The following is a 21,319-nucleotide window of genomic DNA, read 5'->3' as shown; positions in this document are numbered from 1 at the left end:
TTCTTTACTTGAAGGATAACACATGTTCACAGATCTATTGTTTCCTCCTGTACAATCCCAGAAATCTGACACTCTTCTTTCATCGTGTGCCATCTCTGTCCTCTTTGGTCCAAGCTGTCAGTGTATCTGCTGGTACAGCCCCATGCCTTTTCCTGGCTTCTGCTGAGATGGCTAAGTAGATCTATGAGTCACACCCATAATCTTGTTATTGGGTGATTTTCCAGCCACATTCTTGGTGTTCTTTCCAGAAATCACTATTTTTTTTTTGAAATATGAGTAGTCTCATAATATTCCAAGTCTTCAAGTTCTAGTTCCTTTTTGCTTAATAATACTTTCAATTTATCTATTTTCTCCCACATTTTATTATAAGCAGTAAGGAGAAATCAAGCCACACTTTTAATACTTTGCTCAGATATCTCTTCAGTCAGCTAAATATCCAAGTTTACCACAAATTCTGCTTTCCACAAAATGCTAGGGCACAATTCAACCCCTTCACCACTTTATGTAGCAAAGATGACCTTTATTCTCCAGCAACATACTCATCTTTTCCACTTGAGTTCTCATCAGAATGGTTTTTACCACTCACATTTCTACCAACAATCCCTTCAGGGTAATCTACGCTCTCTAACAGGTACCTCAAAACTCTTCTAATCCCTACCCATTACCCAGTTCCAAAGCTACTTCCACTTTTTTAGAACTTTGTTACAGCCACATTCTGCCTCCCAGTACCAAAATTAACCCCAGTTTGCTAGGGTCACTCTAACAAAACACCACACCCTGGGAGACTTAAAAAGCAGAAGTTCATTGCTCACAGTTCTGGAGCCTGGAAGTCTAAGATCAAGGTGCTGACATATTTGGTTTCTCCTGAGTCCTCTTTGCCTTGCTTGCAGATGGCTGCTTTATCATTCTGTCCCCACATGGCTCCTTTTTTGTACATGTTCACTTCTGGTATCTCTTTCTGTTCTTATAAGGACATCTGTCCTATTGGATTAGGGCTTCACCCTAATTGCTTTTTTATTTTTTGAGACAGGGTCCTGCTCGGTCGCCCAGGATAGAGTGCAGTGGTGAGATCATGGCTCCCAGCAATCTCGACCTCATGGGCTCCAGCAATCTTCCTATCTCAATGGCCAAAGTAGCTGGGACCATAAGCATGTGCCACCAGGCCTGGCTGCATTGTTTTAACTTAATCATCTCTTTACAAACTTATTTCTAAATATGGTTACACCGTTTTCTTTGTTGATTTTTTTTTTTTTTTTTTTTTGAGATAGTCTTACTCTGTAGCCCAGGTTGGAGTACAGTGGCACCATCTCAGCTCACTGCAACCTCTGCCTCCCAGGTTCAAGCAATTCTTCTACCTCAGTCTCTCGAGTAGCTGGGATTACAGGCACCCGCCACCACGCCCAGCTAATTTTTGCATTTTAGTAGAGACGGGATTTCACCATGTTGGCCAGGCTGTTCCTGAATTCCTGACCTCAGGTGATCTGCCTGCGTCGGCCTCCCAAAGTGCTAAGATTACAGGCATGAGCCACCACGCCCCACCAGTATGGTTATATCTAAGTATGGTTACATCCTGACATTTTGGGGCTTCGGACTTCCTTTGAATTTTGTGGGGGTGCACAATTGAGCCCATAACACACTGTATTTCCATCTGTTGTGCCTGTTATGTCCTCTAAAGAGACATGCGTAAATCATGTTTATGAGAATGCTTGCTGTGTGGACAAAACATGAATCAAGTGTTTTGATGTGACACACACTGTTCAGCAGTGTGAGCTGAATACAGTGTAAAGACACATGCTTGCACCTGTAATCCCAGCACTTTGGGAGGCTGAGGTGGGTAGATTTCCTGAGTCCAGGAGTTTGAGACCAGCCTGGGCAACATGGTGAAACCCCATCTCTACAAAAAACACAAAATTTAGCCAGGTGTGGTGGTGCACGCCTATAGTCCCAGCGACTCAGGAGGCTAAGGTGTGAAAGGATCATGTGAGCCTGGGAGGTGGAGGCTGTAGTTAGCTGAGTTCATACCACTGCACTCCAGCCTGGGTGACAGAGCGAGACCTGTTTTTAAAAAACAAAATACACGTGTATGATGGTAATTTTTTTTTTTTTTTTTTTTGAGACAGAGTTTCGCTGTTGCCAAATTGGAGTGCAGTGGCACTATCTCGGCTCGCTGCAACCTCCACCTCCCAGGTTCAAGCAGTTCTCCTGCCTCACCCTCCCGAGTAGCTGGGAGTATGGGTGCACACCACCATGTCCAGCTAATTTTTGTGTGTGTGTGTGTGTATTTTTAGTAGAGATAGGGTTTCACTGTGTTAACCAGGATGGTCTCGATCTCTTGACCTTGTAATCTGCCCACCTCAACCACCCAAAGTGCTGGGATTACAGGCATGAGCCACTGCGCCCGGCCGCATGATGATATTTCTAAGAGCGCTAGTTGTGTGAATGAATTAGTACTGTGAAATGTCTGGGAAACTCTTTGCTACATGTTATACATTCTCCAAACATGTTTAAAAGATGTTTCTAAGATTTCTACTTACCTGATTGAATCAGATACTATAATTTGTTTGAACCACTGTGTTCACTCTGTGCTGCCTGCTATACATTCTTTAAAGAGCCATGTGTTCAGTATTGTCTAAAGTACTCGTTTTAAATGAATCAGGACCATTTTATATCTAAAATACTGTATTTGATAATCTGTGCTTTATGTTATATATGCTAGGGCACATGGATGAAAGACACTTAGAGTGCCGGTGGTAGGAATGATTTAGTATAGTGGTATTACTGTGAAGCATAGCATTTAGTACTCCATGCTGCAGGCTACACATTCACAACAGATACATGCGTAGAAATATTTTGAAGAGCACTGTGCTAGGCCATTTTGGCACTACTATAAAGAAATACCTGAGGCTGGATAATTTATAAAGCAAAGAGGAGTTTTTTTCTTTTCTTTTTTTTTTTTTTTGACGGAGTCTTGTTCTGTCGCCCAAGCTGGAGTTCGGTGGCTCAATCTCTGCTCACTGCAAACTCTGCCTCCTAAGTTCCAGTGATTCTTCTGCCTCAGCCTCCCAAGTAGTTAGGATTACAGGTGTGCGCCACCATGCTCAGATAATTTTTGTATTTTTAGTAGAGATGGGGTTTCACCGTGTTGTCCGGGCAAAGAGGTTTAGCAGGCTCACGGTTCTGCAGGCTGTACAAGCATGGAGCTAACATCTATTCAGTTTCTGGTGAGGGGCCTCAGGAAGCTTACAGTCATGGCCAGAGGTGAAGGGGGAATAGCACATCCCAGGGTGAGGGTGGGAGCAGGAGAGAGAGAGAAGGGGCCAAGCTCTTTTAAACAACCAGATCTCATGTGAACGCAGGACAAGAACTTGCTCATTTATCACGAGGATAGCACCAAGCCATTCATGAGGGATCTGCCCTCATGACCTAGACACACCCCATCAGGCCCTACCTCCAACATTGGGGATCACGTTTTGACATGAGATTTGGAGGGGACAAATATCCAAACCATATGAAGTATAGTTATGTGACTGAATCAGAAGAATTTTATTTCATTGAATCATGCATTCAACACTCTTCTGCCCATTACACACTTTTATTTATTCATTTGCTTTTTTTGAGATGGACTCCAGCTCTGTTGCCCAAGCTGGAGTGCAGTGGTGAGATCTTGGCTCACTGCAACCTCTGCCTCCTAGGTTCAGGCGATTCTCCTGCCTCCTTCTCCTGAGTAGCTGGGACTATAGGCAACCGCCCCCATGCCACGCCTAGCTATTTTTAATTTTTTTAGTTTTAGTAGAGACAGGGTTTCACCATGTTGGCCAGGCTGCTCTCAAACTCCTTATCTCAGGTGATCCGCCCACCTTGGCCTCTCAAAGTGCTGGGATTACAGGTGTGAGTCACCACGCCCAGCCCATTATACACTTTTTAAGGAGATGCGTAAATATGTTTCTAAGAGTGCCAATTGAATAAATATAAATCAGTCCCATGCTATTTAATGAAGCATTTTATCCTGTTCCCTATGCTGCATGTTTTACACTCTCCAAAGACACATGTGTAAAGGAATTTCTTTTTTTTTTTTGGAAACAGAGTTTTGCTCTTCTTGCCCAGGATGGAGTGCAATGGCACCATCTTGGCTCACTGCAACCTCCGCTTCCTGGGTTCTAGCGATTCTCCTGCCTCAGCCTCCCTAGTAGCTGGGATTACAGGCACCCACCACCACGACCAGCTAATTTTTGTATTTTTAGTAGAGAAGGGGTTTCACCATGTTGGTCAGGCTGGTCTCGAACTCCCAACCTTAGGTGATCCGCCCGCCTCGGCTTCCCAAAATGCTGGAATTACAGGTGTGAGCCACCACACCCGGCTGTGTAAAGGAATTTCTAACAGGTCAACTTGTGTGGACGAATCAGTTTTATTTCTATGAAGCACAGAGTTCAGCACGCGATGATGCATGGTATGCATTCTTTATGACACATGTGTAAAAGATGTTGCTAAGACTGCTATTTGTGTGCATAAACCAGCATAATGTCATTTCTGTAAACCTCATTGTTCAGGATTATTGCTGTACATTATACACTTCATAAAATTTTATGGGTAAAAGATGTTTCTAAGAGTGCCAGTTGTGTGAATGAATCAATATACTGTCATATCTATGAAACATTATTTGCCGCACTCTGGACTGGACTGTATAATCTCGGTAAACAGACAGATGTAAACCGTGTTTTGTTAAGAGATAATTGTGTAATGAACCAATGTTATATTCGTGAAACCTTATGTACTGCTTTCTGTGTGCCATGTTATACACTGGAAATACAAATACATAAATGACATTTGTAACATTCTTATGTGGCTCAATAAATAGTATAGTGTAATTTCTATGGACTACATTGTATGTAAATATGCTTGTAATAGCACTGGTTGGGTGAATGAATAAGGATAGTGTTATTTCAATGAAACATTGTTCAGTACTTTATTGTTTATTGTACACTCTAAATACAACTGTATAAAAAAGATATTTAATGTGGGCTTAAACTGCACGAGCACACTTACATGTGGATTTTCTTCTGCCTCTGCCACCCCTAGACAGCAAGACCCCCCCACCTAGACAGCAAGCCCCATCTCTCTTCTTTCTCTTCCTCCTCAGCCTACTCAACATGAAAATGACAAGGATGAAGACCTTCACGATGGTCCACTTCACTTAATGAATAGTAAATAGTAAATTTTCTCTTCCTCATGATGTTTGAAATAATATTTTCTTTTCTCTAGCTTATTTTATTGTAAGAATACAATATGCAATACATATACAAAATATGTGTTAACCAACTGTTTATGTCATTGGTAAGGCTTATGGCTAACAGTAGGCTATTAATAGCTACATTGTGGTGCAGTCAGAAGTCATATACAGAGTCTCGATTGTTTGGGGGTTTGGTGCCCCTAATCTCTGCATTGTTCAAGAGACAACCACAGTGTTATTTCTGTTAGACAAGTGTCAGCACCCTATGCTGTTACTGTGACTTGCTATTTTTTTAAATCTCCCTTACAACTGTAGGATAACTCTCTGTATAATTCTAAGTATAGTGAATCCCCAATACGTGCAAATTAAAATGGTGACCTGTATCTTTAAATAAAATTAAATCTTTAAACATGCTCATGACAGCTTGTGTTTTTCATAAACCATTAAGTATATCAGAAGGTTAGTCACATACTTGATGGCTTATGTATTAAATCTCTTAATCAGTAACCAGCAGAACAGGATCGAGTCCTCGCTCTGCCACTAACTAGCTATTTCACCATGAGTAAGTCACTCTGCTTGTTTGGATCTTAGTTTATAAAGCGGGGAGTGTCAGGCAATAGAGCACTGTCATGCCTTTCAGTGCCAACTTTCTCCAACTCATTATGCATAAGCTACATCAGTATGTAGGTTTTATTTCTGTTCTGGAAACTACAGCCTCTATCTCTGTATTTATACCAACTGCTTAGGTTACAAGTTAATCAGTCACCACTGAATGAATGTGGTCTATACATTGGCCCAGTAGTCAGTTTATGCTTTTATTTACCTTTTGCTTAGAGCCCAGCTCATATTTGACTACAGAAAAAATTATGGCTGTTACAAGGGTGTTTCTCTGTGAGGAATAAGGAAGAGATGAGACCAGAAAGCAACTCATGGCATTCACAAGGCATTTGATGTTGCACATCAGGACAGAGGCCTGCTAACAGACACTGGCTGGGTTAAAAAAAAAAGTTCTAAAATTACGTGTATTTCCCTGTGTGGAGAGGTGTTTATGCATGCATGTATAAGCAGGCACTTTCAAGAGCATGTGTGCATGTCTAATTATTTTTCAAAGATATTTGTAATCCAGAAAATGTTCAGAGCTACTGACATAATGGAATATACCATTGTTTTTCTTTCAGTCAATGAGTTAACAGTCACAAATAATGCTCTTTGGAGACAGGTAGAGCAAAATGGTCAAACGGAACCCTTGAGCAATTGTCCTCCTTACCCCCACTCCCATAGGAACATCAAGTTAAACAACTACCCTTACAATAATACACCTTCATAAGGACTAAAAAACTGGGTGAGAGGTCACATAGTACCTGATTTTTGTATAACAGCAAGACAAGAAACATTGAAGGGTGTAGGAAGGACAGTTTCATATTACCTATACTACCCTCCTCCAGACCCAGGCAGTACAGCATGGAGACAGAGAGAGAGAGAAGTGCCACAGACTGCCACCCCATTACAGTGGAACACAGCATTTGGTAGAATTTTACCAGTGCCCACAAAGCAAGAAATTAGATCAGTCCCGTGCCAAAGAGTAACCCATTGCCCCAACAGAAGGTACCCAAGTTCCAACTTGCTCTACCACCAGCTAGCTGAAGTGGCCTAAAGGCCTGAATAAATATCAGTGGCAGCAAGGCCATAGCACTGTGGACCTTGGGCAAACTCTGGTACTGGTCTCAAAGGCTGTAGGCTTGGGGTGTGATCCTGCATCACACCACATACGGCAGCCATGGGATTGCCTATGTCACCCTTCTCCTGACTCTAGGCAGAGCAGTGTGGAAAGAGACTCCTTCTACTTGGAGAACGAGAGAAAAGAGTACAGGGAATATTGTCTTGCAATTGGGTACCAGCTCAGCCACAGTAAAACAAAGCTCTGGGCAGAGTCCCATAGCTCCTGATTCCAGGCCATTGCTCCTGGATGGTGCTTCCAGACCCAGAAGGGAATCTGCTGTCTTAGTGGGTCAAACCCACGTCCTAGAAAGCTTCACCACCTGCTGAATAAAGTGGCCTTGGGCATTGAATAAACATCAGTGGGAGTCAGGCAGTAGCAGATGTGGGCCTTGGGTATGCCCAGGTACTGTACCAGTCTGGGACACTGTGCACTTCAAGTGTGACCCAGCACAGTGCCAGCTATGGTAGCCACGAGAGTGTTTGCATCACCCCTTCCCCAGCTCCAAACAGTCCGGCACCATTCCATGTGGAAAATAAGAGGGAAGGCCGGGCGCGGTGGCTCAAGCCTGTAATCCCAGCACTTTGGGAGGCCGAGATGGGCGGATCACGAGGTCAGGAGATCGAGACCATCCTGGCTAACACGGTGAAACCCCGTCTCTACTAAGAAATACAAAAAATAGCCGGGCGAGGTGGCAGCGCCTGTAGTCCCAGCTACTCGGGAGGCTGAGGCCGGAGAATGGCTGAACCCGGGAGGCGGAGCTTGCAGTGAGCTGATATCCGGCCACTGCACTCCAGCTTGGGCTACAGAGCGAGACTCCGTCTCAAAAAAAAAAAAAAAAAAAAAAAGGAAAATAAGAGGGAAGAAAGTGAAAAACTTTACTTGGGAACACAGGGAATTCTTTTTTATTTTCTTCAAGTTCATCAGGGCTAGGTATATAGGAGTCTGCAAGAGTTGCAGCATACCTGAGCTTAAGGTGTTCTGTAGTGCTGGAATGGCTGCAGTGACCATGTAGGCTTAAGGAACCCAACTCTCTGTCCCCTTTGAATGCTTGGAAGGCCCTCTGAGGAAGGATGAGTAAAAATAAAGGCAGACACCAATTACTGGAATAAATACCTAACTTTTCAATGCCCAGACATCAGTGAATGTCCACAAGCATCGAGAACATCCAGGAAAACATGACCTCAACAAACGGACTAAATAAGAAGCCAGTGACCAACCCTCGAGTGACAGAGTTATGTTACCCCTCAGACACAGAATTCAAAATAGCTATTTTGAGGAAGCTCAATGAACTTCAAGAAAACACAGAGAAGGAATTTTAAAAATTTATCAGAGAAACTTAACAAAGAAATTGAAAAAACAAAAAAGAATGAAACAGAAATCCTGGAGGGGAAAAATACAATTAACAAACTGAAAAATGCTTCAGGGTGTCTCAACAGTAGAATTAATCAAACAGAAGAAAGAATTACGGAGCAGAAGACAGGTTATTTGAAAATGCACAGTAAGGACAAAAGAAATAATAGAAAAGAATAATGAATACTTATAAGATTTAAAAGATAGACTTAAAAGGGTAACTCTAAGATTTATTGGCCTTAAAGAGGAAGCAGGAAGAGAGGCAGGTTTAGAAATCTTATTTAAATAAATAATTTTTAAAAATTTTCCAAAGCTTGAGAAAGATAGAAATATCCAGATATAAGAAGGTCAAAGATAACCAAACAAATTTAACCCAAATAAAACTACCTCAAGGCAAATAATAATCAAACTTTCAAAAGTCAAGGACAAAGAGAAGACCTTAAAAGCAGCAAGAGAAATAAGGCAAATAACAAATAACGGTGCTCCAATTCATCCGGCAACAGCCTTCTCACAGAGGTCAGGAGGGAGTGAGATGACATATTCAAAATGATGAAGGGAGTTGGGGGAACCCTGTCAACTGAGATATCCTTTAAATATCAAGGACAGATAAGTCTTGCACAGAAAAACAAAAGCTAAGGAATTCATCACCACCAGACATGTTTTACAAGAACTACTAAAGGGAGTTTGTCAATCTGAAAGAAAAAAAATACCACTAATATGCCATAAGAAAACATTTGAAGGTATAAAACTCGTTGGTAAAAGTAAGTACATAGACAGTCAGAATACACTAATACTGTAACTCTGTAGTGTATAATTCAAGATTTACTGTATTATGATGACTAAAAGACAAATCTATCAAAAATATAATAGCTACAGTGACCTATTATGAGACAGGCAATATACAAATATACAATATACAAATATTGAGACCAAAAAAAAGCAAAATGTGTGGGGGGTGGTTAAGGTAGTGTAGAATTTTTTTTTCAGTTTTTCCTTTGTTTCTATTCTTTTCTTTATGATAGATGATAAATTGTTATCTGTTTAAAATAACTTATTGGCCGGGCATGGTGGCTCATGCCTGTAATCCCAGCACTTTGGGAGGCTGAAGCAGGTGAATCGCCTGAGGTCAGGAGTTCGAGACCAGACTGGCCAACATGGTGAAACCCCATCTCTACTAAAAACACAAAAATTAGCCAGGCGAGGTGGTGGGTGCCTGTAATCACAGCTACTTGGGAGGCTGAGGCAGGAGAATCACCTGAACCCTGGGCAGCAGAGGTTGTAGTGACCTGATATTGTGCCATTGCACTCCAGCCTCAGTGACAGAGTAAAACTCCATCTCAAAAAACTACAAAAACCAAAAAACTTGTTATATCTCATGGTAACCACAAAGCAAGATCATATAATAGATACACTAAAAATAAAAAGCAAAGAATTGAAACATGACCATAGGAAATCACTTAACCACAAGGAAGAAAGAAAGAAGACAGGAATTATTATTATTTTTTTTATTATTACTTGAGAAATAAAGCTTTTTAATCACCTGGGTGCAGGCGGGCTAAGTCCGAAAAGAGAGTAAGCGAAGGGAGATAAGGGTGGGGCCATTTTATAGGATTTGGGTAGGTAAAGGAAAATTACAGTCAAAGGGGTTGTTCTCTGGCGGACAGGAGTGGGGGTCACAAGGTGCTCAGTGGAGGAGATTTTTGAGCCAGGATGAGCCAGAAAAAGGAATTTCATAAGGTAATGTCATTGCTTAAGGCAAGGACCGGCCATTTTCACTTCTTTTGTGGTGGAATGTCATCCGTTAAGGCGGGGCAGGGCATTTTCACTTCTTTTGTGATTCTTCAGTTACTTCAGGCCATCTGGGCGTATACGTGCAAGTCACAGGGGATGTGATGGCTTGGCTTGGGCTCAGAGGCCTGACATTCCTGCCTTCTTATATTAATAAGAAAAATAAAACAAAATAGTGTTGAAGTGTTGGGGTGGCGAAAATTTTTGCGGGTGGTATGGAGAGAGAATGGGCGATGTTTCTCAGGGCTGCTTCAAGCAGGATTGGGGTGGCGTGGGAACCTAGAGTGGGAGAGATTAAGCTGAAGGGAGATCTTGTGGTAAGGGGTGATATTGTGGGGTTGTTAGAAGAAACATTTGTCGTATAGAATGATTGGTGATGGCCTGGATACGGTTTTGGATGAATTGAGAAACTAAATGGAAGATACAAGGTCCGAATAAAACAAGGAGAAAAAAGGGTATTAAAGGACTAAGAATTGGGAGGACCCAGGACATCCAATTAGAGAGTGCCCAAGGGGGTTCAGCCTAATTACTTGCTTGGTTGGCAAGTTTTTTGGCTCTATCCTTGAGTTTTTTTCTGTTGTCATACCAGGCCAGATTGATTTAGGTAAAAACAGCACTCTTCATTTAAGAATATACAGAGTCCTGCTTTTTCATCAGTGAGTAAGTCGAGGCCTCGGCGGTTTTGGAGGACAACTGCAGCTAAAGAGTCAACTTGGGCCTGGAGCACTGATAAATTTTGTGATATGTCTGTGATGCTAGCAGAGAAGTCATTAGACAGGCTATGGAAGGTCGTGACAGAGGTTGAAATGCCTGCTATTCCAGTACCGAGAGCAATAGTGGAGGCAGAAAGTCCTAAACCGACCAGCAAGGGAATTGTAAGAAGAGTTAATAGGTTTTAAAAGGCCATGCTGTAGCAAGCGAGTGATAACAGGCTTTAATCCTTTTAAAGCATGCTGTGGGATGGGATATTGGCGTTGAGTGGGGTAAGGGTGATTGGGTTTTAATGGGATAGTAATGGGCATGTGATTGGTTGCCAGGGAAGGAGTAGAGATGTCCCGTCCTTGTGAGTTAAGGTCAGGGAATACGAGAGGAAGACGCAAAGGAGGCTTTGGGTTGGGGAGAAGGGTGGCAATGAGATGTGGCTGTAGTCCAGGAATAGTCAGGGAAGCAGATAATTTGGTTAAAATATCTCGGCCTAATAAGGGAACTGGGCAGGTGGGCATAACTAAAAAGGAGTGTATAAAAGAATGTTGTCTAAATTGGCACCAGAGTTGGGGAGTTTTAAGAGGTTTAGAAGCCGGGCTGTCAATACCCACAACAGCTATGGAGGCAGGGAAATAGGCCCTTGAAAAGAAGGTAATGTGGAGTGGGTAGGCTCCTACTGATTAAGAAGGGGACGGACTTACCTTCCACTGTAAGAGTTACCTAAAGCGTCTGTGATGGTCCAGGAGGCTTCCGAGGCAATGGGGCAGCGTCAGTCTTCAGCCACTAAGCCAAGAAGATCTGGGAAAGCGTCAGTCAGAGAGCCTAGGGTCAGAGCTCTAGGGGCTCCGGGAATGGCTGCCGGGCGAGTTGGACAGTCCGATTTCCAGTGGGGTCCCGCACAGATGGGACACGGCTTAGGAGGAATCCCAGTGGCTAGATTTCCGGCACTTGCAGCAAGCTCCTGGGGGAGGAGGTTCTGGAGGAACCCCTGGCAGCTGCGGTTTAGGCATTTGGAGTTGTGTGCTGGAGATGTGGCTGGGGTTTGTCCCACAGTGGAGGCAAGGAATTGCAACTTAGAAATAAGTTGCTACTTGGCTGCCTCTACTCTATCATTGTACACCTTGAAGGCGACGTTCATTAAGTCCTATTATGGGGTTTGAGGGCCGGAATTTAATTTTTGGGGTTTTATTTAATGTTGGGAGCACATTGGGTAATAAAATAAAATGCATATTGAGAATAAGACGGCCTTCTGACCTTTCAGGGTCTAGGACGGAAAAGTGTCTCAGGGTTGCTGCCTAAACGGGCCACGAACTGGGCTAAGTTTTTTATATTTGATGAAAAAGAGCCTAAACACTAACTGATTTGGGAGAGGTCGGATAAAGAACAAGGAGCATTAAACTTGACTATGCCTTTAGCTCTAGCCACTTTTTTAAGAGGAAATTGCTGGGCAGGCGGGGGAGGGCTAGTCAAGGAACGAAACTGTAAGCCAGCCTGGGTGTAAGGAGGGGAGATGATAAAAGGATTACAGGGTGGGGGAGTGGAGGCTGAGGAAAACTGGGACCTAGCTCAGCCTGGCGAGGAGGGGAGAGGTCAGATGGGTCTGTAGAAAAGGAAGACTGGAAAGATTCAGCGATGCTTGGGGTTGGGACTGAGGGGACGGGCAGGAGGGAAAGAAGGAAGATTTGGGACAAGTTGCAATGGAACAGAGACTAGGGAGGGACCAATGTGAAAAAGAATGTCTGGACATCAGGCACCTCAGACTGTTTGCCTATTTTACGACAAGAATTATTTAGATCTTGTAGGATGGAAAAATCGAAAGTACCGTTTTCTGGCTATTTGGAACTACTGTCGAGTTTGTATTGGGGTCAAGCGGCATTGTAGAAGAAAATAAGGCATTTAGGTTTTAGGTCAGGTGTGAGTTGAAGAGGTTTTAAGTTCTTGAGAACACAGGCTAAGGGAGAAGGAGGAGAAATGGAGGGTGGAAGGTTGCCCATAGTGAAGGAGGCAAGCCCAGAGAAAAGAGAGAGTAGAGACATGGAGAGAAGGAGTTCAGGGGTTCTTGCCCCCTAGAAAAGCAGAGAAGGGGTTGGGGTTCTTGCCCCTCCCCGAGAAAAGCAGAGAAGGGGTAGAGACAGGGAGAGAAGGGGTAGGGGTTCTTGCCCCTCCCCCAGAAAAGCGGGACTTGCTGCTAAAGGTGAAGGACCAAGGCAGGCGTCCCTGCCGCGTGGTCAGACACCTCTGAAACGTGGGTGAGTAATCAGAGAGGCGTCCCTGCAATGATTAAACACCAAGGGAAGGCTGCCTTCCCGAGTCCGTGACCGGTGCCGGAGTTTTGGGTCCACGGATAAAACGTGTCTCCTTTGTCTCTACCAGAAAATGAAAGGAATTGAAATTAAGAGAAGGGAGAGATTGAAGGGCGGTGCCAAGATTGGAAGGAGAAAGACGTTGAGGGATAGTGAGAGAGGTTGGAGAAGAGTGTAAAAAGGGGCCGCTTACCCGATTTAAAATTGGTGAGATGTTCTTTGGGCTGGTTGGTCTGAGGACCAGAGGTCGTAGTAGGTGGATCTTTCTCACGGAGCAAAGAGCAGGAGGACAGGGGACTGACCTCCCAAGGGAGTTCCCCCGATCCGAGTCACGGCACCAAAATCTCATGCGCGCGTCCTTGTGAAGAGACCACCAAACAGGCTTTGTGTGAGCAATAAAGCTTTTTAATCACCTGGGTGCAGGAAGGCTGAGTCTGAAAAGAGAGTCAGCCGAAGACAGGAATTATAAAACAACCAGAAAACAAATAACAAAATGTCAGTAGTAAGTTCTTACCCATCAATAATAATAAAAGTCATTAAAAATATATAATTTTTGTATAGTATATAATTTTCATATAATAAAAACTAAAAAGCTTCTATACAGCCAAAGAAATAATTATCAGAGTTAATAGACAACCAACAGAGTGGGAGAAAAATCTTCAAAATCAATACCTCTGACAAAGGACTAATATCTAGAATCAACAAAGAACTCAAACAAATCAGCAAGAACAAAACAAAAAGTGGGCTAAGGAAATGAATAGACAACTATCACAAGAAGATATACAAATGGCCAACAAGCATATGAAAAAATGTTCAACATCACTAATTATCAGGAAAATGCAAATCAAAACCACAATGCGATACTACCTCACTCTTGCAAGAATGGCCATAATCAGAAAATCAAAAAATAGTAGATGTTGGCATGGATGTTGTGAAATGGAGACACTTTTACACTCTTGGTGCGAATGTAAAGTAGTACAACCACTATGGAAAACAGTGTGGAGATTCCTTGAAGAACTAAAAGTAGATCTACCATTTGATCCAGCAATCCCACTGCTAGGTATCTACCCGTAGGAAAATAAGTCATTCTACGAAAAAGGTATTTGCACACATATGTTTATAGCAGCACAATTTGCAATTGCAAACATATGGAAACAGCCCAAATGCCCACCAATGAACATGTGGATTAAAAAATATGGTTTACATATACCATGGAATACTACTCTGACATAACAAGGAACAAAATAACGGCATTCGCAGCAACCTGGATGGAATTGGAGACTATTATTCTAAGTGAAATAACTCAGGAATGGAAAACCAAACATCATATGTTCTCACTCATATGTGGGAGCTAAGCTATGAGGACACAAAGGCATAAGAATGATATATTGGACTTTGGTGACTTGAGGGGAAAGGGTGTGGGTTAGCAAGGGATAAAAGACTACACATTGGGTACGGTGTACATTGCTAAGGTGATGGGTGCCCCAAAATCTCAGAAATCACCACTAAAGAACATATTCATGTAATCAAATACCACCTGTTCCCCCAAAACCAATTGCAATTAAAAAAAAAAAAAAAACATAGAGTGGCTGAAAGGATGAAGAAACATGACCCAACTATATGCTGCCTAATGGAAAACCACTTCACCTATAAATACATCTATACCAGACTGAAAGGAAAAACATATTCCATGCAAACAGAAACCAAAAAAATAAAAAATAAATAAATAAATAAGCAAGAGTAGCTAAAGTTATACCAGATAAAATAGACTACAAGTAAAAGACTGTTAAAAAAACATAAAACCACAAGGAAGATCACTATATAATGTTAAAGAGGTCCGTTCAGCAAGAGGATATAACTATTCTAAACCTGTGCACTCAGTGCTGGAATACCAAAGCACATAAAGCAAGCATTAATAGCTCTAAAGGGGGAGATGGACTGTAATTCAATAATAGTAGGGGACTTCAACACCTCAGACTCAATAATGAAAAGTTCATCCAGACAGAAAAATAACAAAGAAACATCAAAGTGAAACCAAAATTAGACCAAATGGGCCTAACTGACATTTGTAGATCATTTTACCTGACTGCTGCAGAATATACACTCCTCTCAGCACATGGAACATTCTTCAGAATAGACCACATTTTGGGTCACAAAACAAGTCTCAACAAATTTTTGAAAGTCTAATACAATTAGAAATCAATAAAAAGAAGAATCTTGGAAACTATGCAAACACATAGAAATTAAAACATCTCCTGAATGATGAATAAATCAATGAAGAAATTAATTTATTCTTCATTGAAAATATTCAAGAAAATTGAAAATTTCTTTATACAAAGTGGAAACACTACATACCAAAATCTATGGGCTATAGCAAAAACAGTACTAAGAGAGGAGTTTATAGCAATAAACTCCTACATTGAAAAGTAGAAAGACTTCAAATAAACAACTTAACAATGCACCCAAAGTAGCTAGAAATGCAAGCTAAAACCAAACCCAAAATTAGTAGAAAGAAAGAAATAATAAAGATCAGAGCAGAAATAACTGAAATTGAGACAACAAAATTTAAAAGTCAAGAAAACTGAAAAGTTGGCTTTAAAAAAAAAATAAAATGGACAGACTCTGAGCTAGACTAAGGAAAAAAAAGAGAGGACTCACATAAGTAAAATCAGAAACAAATAAGGAGACGTAACAACTGAGACCACAGAAATACAAAGACTCATTAGAGACTATTATGCTTCTTTCCTCTCTGCTGGCTGAGCCTGGGGTTTTTATGGGCCCAGGATGGGGGGCAGGGCAGGCCATGGGTGGTTTCAGAAACAGTAACATTCGAGCAGGAAACGAGGGATCTAAGTTCTCATTTTGTGCTGCAGCTTCAGGTTGGAGGGTGGGGCCCTCACCGGGGACCTGCCCTCCCAGAATTTCTCTCCCTCCTGTCCCTATCATTTAGAGAACTCCTAACAACAACAACAATATAAAACAACCTGATTCAAAAATGAGCAATGGATTTGAACAGTTATTTCTGCAGATGATATACAAAGTGTCAACAAGCACACAAAAGGATGCTAAGCATCACTAATCATCAGGGAAATGCAAATCAAAACCACAAAAAGATAAAACCTCACACCCATGAGGATGGCTACTATCAAAAACAGAAAATAACAAAAATTCATAAAGACACAGAGAAAGTGGAACCCTGTGCAGTGTTGGTGGGTAGAGAGAATGGTGAAATCACTGTGGAAAATAGTATTGCAGTTCCTAAAACATGTTTTTATATAATTACCATAGGACTCAGCAATTCCACTTCTGTGTATAAATAAAAAAGACCTGAAAGCAGGATTTTTGAAGTGATACTACTACACCTATGTTTATAACAGCACTATTCACAATATCCAAGAGGTGAAAACAACCAAAGTGTCTACAGATGAGTGAATGGATAAACAAAATGTGGTACATAGATAAAATGAAAGGAAATTCTGACATGGATAAACTTTGAAACTCTGACATGGATAAAGCAAGCAGTGACTCCTGGCAGCCTTCAAGATCTGGTGCATAATGAAGACATTATGCTAAGTGAAATATACCAGGCACAAAGGGACAAATATTGTACGATTCCACTTATATAAGGTTCCTACAGTAGTCAGGTTTATACAGGCAGACAATAGAATACTAGTTGCCAGGGGCTGGGGGCTGGGAAGAATGGGAGGAGTTATTTTTCAATGGGTACGAGTTTCATTTTCGCAAGATGAAAAAGTTCTGGAGACGGAAAGCGATGATGGTTGCTTAACAATGTGAATGTTCTTAGTGCCACTGAACAATAGACTAAAAATGGTTAAAATGGTAAATCGTATGTTATGTATAATTTATCACAATAAAAAAGTGTATATGAGATACAATTAAGGGAAACTAGTTTTCTCCAGGGGAAAAAGGAGGTGTAGAAGCCTGGAGGGTGTGCATGTGACTGTTGAAACATTAAAAATACTCTTTAAGTAAGAGAGAGAGTAACCAGCTGTGCCACTTACCAGTTATCTGACTTTTTGCAAGTAGGTAAACCTCTCCATGCTTTAGTTTCTTAAACAATACAAATAAAAAGGGTCATATTTTTCCATCATTGTCACTCTTTTTTTTTTTCCTTATTCCCTCAAATGATTGCATAGTTAGTGGTTTGGGGGAATGGTGATATGGTTTGGCTGTGTCCCCACCCAAATCTCATCTTAAATTTTAGTTTGCATAATCCTCACATGTTGTGGGAGGAGACCCAGTGGGATGTAATTTAATCATGGGTGGGTTACCCTAATGCTGTTCTCGTGATAGTGAGTGAGTTCTCATGAGATCTGATGACTTTGTAAGGGGCTTTTCCCCCTTTTGTTCGACACTTTCCTTTGCTGCCACCATGTGAGGAAGGACATGTTTGCTTCCCCTTCTGCCATGATTGTAAGTTTCCTGAGGCCGCTCTAGTCATGCTGAACTGTGAGTCCATTAAACCTCTTTCCTTTATAAATTACCCAGGCGTGGGCGTGTCTTTATTAGCAGCATGAGAACAGACTAATACAGATGGTTAACACTACACTTCTCTAAAGCAGGAACCCTCCTGTTACACCTGCCTGTTTCCATTCATTCCACAATAGAATGAATAAATAAATTCATCCTGTAGACTGTTTTGTTTCTATCTCTTGCTCTCCATCTACCCAGTCCATGAGTACATAGACACACAGAAACACACACACACACATACACACAAACATGCAAATTTTGTAAATCTGCTTTCCTCCTACTCTAAGAATCACCAGATTTATTTTATTGACTCTCTTTTATGGCCAGTTTTCTTCCTAGCATTTATATCTTTTTTGGCAGTTCCCTGAAGAAGAAGGAAGTATGCATTTTGTTGCCAGGCAACAAGTATCTCCAGAATGCACATTACTTTTTTTAGATGGAAAAGGGAGTGTTTAATTTTTATAACTGGGGTTTAATTTCAGTTCTTGAAAGGTCACTCGAATAATTCAGAGTTATGAAGAGTTGCTCAGCATAAATTGCAAGCCTAGTCTTTCCCTTAGTCCCCAGAGACAGGACCAGGAACTTTCAGCCAAGTTGTCCCTGGTCAAGGTCTCCCACCGTACTGTGAGATATTTCTGTTTACAAATGCTAACAGGCCCAACAGAAGGAGGACATGTTTGCTTCCCCTTCTGCCATGATTGTAAGTTTCCTGAGGCCACTCTAGTCATGCTGAACTGTGAGTCCATTAAACCTCTTTCCTTTATACATTACCCACGCTTGGGCAAAATGGCAGACTTTACCAAGCCTGAGAGACAGGAGTAAATAGTTAAAAAGACGGAATTTAGGTAGATATGCATAAGAGAAAATTCGTGGCAATAAAAACAATATAAATATGTGTCTTTTATAGGGGGAGGGAGTTTTGGGGTGACTGTAGGTAGGAAAACATTGTTTCAAGATAAGAATGGAGCAGTGAGGGCCAGGTGTGGTGGCTCAGGCCTGTAACCCCAGCACTTTGGGAGGCCGAGACAGGTGGATCACCTGAGGTCAGGAGTTCAAGACCAGCCTGGCCAACATGGTGAAACCCCATCTCTACTAAAAATACAAAAATTAGCCAGGTGTGGCAGTGGGCCCCTGTAATCCTGGCTACTCCAGAGGCTGAGGCAGGAGAATCACTCTGCTTGAACCTAGGAGGCAGAGGTTAAAGTGAGCTGAGATTGTACCACTACACTCCAGCCTGGTTAACAAGAGCAAAACTCCATCTCAAAGAAAACCCCCCAAAACACAAAAAACAAAAAGAATGGTGCAATGAAGTCAGATGCCATCCACTGCACCATATTTCATTTAATTATAATTCACATAAGCCCACATGCAAACGGCCAAAGCACCTTTACGATTTTCCATTTTTCAAAAACATTTTTTATTTAACTTTATTAAAATGACTGATAAAACATAAGGTTTGAACTCCTTAAAAATTACATATCTGTTTCCTTCCTTAAGGTCTATGATCCAGTGAGAACAAAGAATATTTTCAACTTTCTATCTTATCTTTTTAGAGATTTATTTATAATTTCCCTTATCTATATGTCCCTATGTGCTCTACTGTCCAGTCACATCTTAGGATGCCACTGCCATTTATATCATTCTTTTTTTTTTTTTTTTTTTTTGAGATTGAGTTTCACTCTTGTTGCCCAGGTTGGAATGCAGTGGTGCGATCTCGGCTCACTGCAAACTTTCCTTCCTGGGTTCAAGTGATTCTCCTGCCTCAGCCTCCTGAGTAGCTGGCATTACAGGTGTGTGCCACCATGCCCAGCTAATTTTTGTATTTTTAGCAGAGATGGGGGTCTTTCCATGTTGGCCAGGCTGGTCTTGAACTCTTGACCTCAGGTGATCTGCCCGCCTTGGCCTCCCAGTGCTGGGATTATGGCATGAGCCACCCTTATATCATTGTTAAACAGACATGATCTTACATGCCATCCTCCAAGATGTCCTCCAGTTCCCAATTACTATATTTCCCTCTGTAGTCTACATGTCTTGTTCCTTTGTGTTTGACTCACTATAACTGACAGAAAAGTCAATTAGTTAAAAGGTGAGACTGCCCAAATAGTTTATAAATAAATAAATAACAAGATTTGATTCATTTCTATGTGCCCCTCATGTTTAACATATAAATACATACTCACAGCTTACATAAATGAGCCACAAACTAGCAAGTGTATCAACAGAGACTCACCCGATTCTTAAAGTAGAGCACGGTATCTTTCTCTCATGTGAAAGTTCAGAGTCATCATTCAAAAACATATGGCAAGATCCTCAGGAACCTCCTAAAAGAGAAAACATATCCAACAGCTGTATTGTTTAATGTATCTCCTAATCCTTTGATAATCAGTAACCTCTATGGAGTTAAAAAAGCAAATAACCAGTCAATAAAAATGTTAAATTAACCAGAGCATCTGAAAATAAAGCTGTTCCGAGCCATGGGTGAAAGGAAAAGGAATAGAAGATACATTATAATCACACTGACAAGTAGCTTCATTTTTTATCTTGCCCATCAAGTGTTGGTGCTATAATGCCTTCCTCAGATAGGCAAAAAATCCACTTTCTAAAATAGAAAATATTCACTCTGGTTCTTTAAATAGTAAAGAGTAGCTGCCATCTAGTGACTTGTTGCTTAGTAATACTGCTGTATACCTTCTCTCCTCTCTGAGCCAGGGAACCCTTCCCGTTCTCCATTGGAATTGAAACCTTTTCATTTTTCTGGAAAACCATTTCTCTAGCCTTCTGTTTTTAAAGCTGTTACCAGATCAAGGGGAGTGATTACTGGATTCTGAGTCTTCAAGCCCAGGCCAATGAAAGGGCAAAGTGAGAGCTCAGAGATACAGAGAGGCTTCCATGTATAAACAAGAAACCACCCGGTGGCACAGAGGAGGTGAGAGAACCTTTTTTTTTTTTTTTTTTTCAAAGCAAGCAGTGACTCCTGGAAGCCTTCAAGATCTGGTACAAAAGGGAATAAAAACCAACCAAAAATATTCAGGAAGACAATAGTGCGGTATCAGCCTTTTTTTGGTTTCGTTTTAAGTTCTTTCTTTCTTTTCTTTTTAGTTGAAGTAAAATTACTACACATGGCCGGGCGCAGTGGCTCATGCCTGTATTCCCAGCACTTTGGGAGGCTGAGGCGGGCGGATCACAAGGTCAGGAGATCGAGACCACGGTGAAACCCCGTCTCTATTAAAAATACAAAAAAGTTAGCCGGGCGAGGTGGCGGCGCCTGTAGTCCCAGCTACTCGGGAGGCTGAGGCAGGAGAATGGCGTGAACCCGGGAGGCGGAGCTTGCAGTGAGCCGAGATCATGCCACTGCACTCCAGCCTGGGTGACAGAGCGAGACTCCGTCTCAAAAAAAAAAAAATTACTACACATAAATGCTAAAAGTTAGGGGAAAATCCTGTGAGGGATAATTGACCAAAGTTCTTTCTTGATAACCTTAAAAGCTTACAAATTGGTAGTACTAAAGGCTTTAAAACGAAAGCCAGGAACAAGCTAAATACTTCCACTGTGTGACTGTAGAAACACTCAACAGGTGACGGGAAATCAATGACTCCGTGCAGGAATACCTCGGTGATATTGCAGGTTTGGTTCTAGAACGCTGCAATAAAGTGAATATTGCAATAAAGCAAATCAGACAATTATTTTTTTGTTTTCCCAGTGCCTATAAATTTATGTTTACAGTGTATGGTA

General features: G+C 41.6%; 1 protein-coding gene across 6 annotated transcripts in view; it reads left to right on the top strand.

Annotated features, from left to right (window-relative positions):
• LOC105482138 (arylamine N-acetyltransferase 1) overlaps window positions 1–21,319 on the top strand; it is a 137,469-nt gene that overhangs the window by 38,091 nt on the left and 78,059 nt on the right. The gene's annotated exons all lie outside the window — the stretch shown is intronic.

This window comes from Macaca nemestrina, chromosome 8 (genome assembly GCF_043159975.1).
Source record: "Macaca nemestrina isolate mMacNem1 chromosome 8, mMacNem.hap1, whole genome shotgun sequence".
Lineage (NCBI taxonomy): Eukaryota > Metazoa > Chordata > Mammalia > Primates > Cercopithecidae > Macaca > Macaca nemestrina.
The sequence above is the reverse complement of the archived record's forward strand: the minus strand, read 5'-3'. Positions and strand labels throughout refer to the sequence as shown.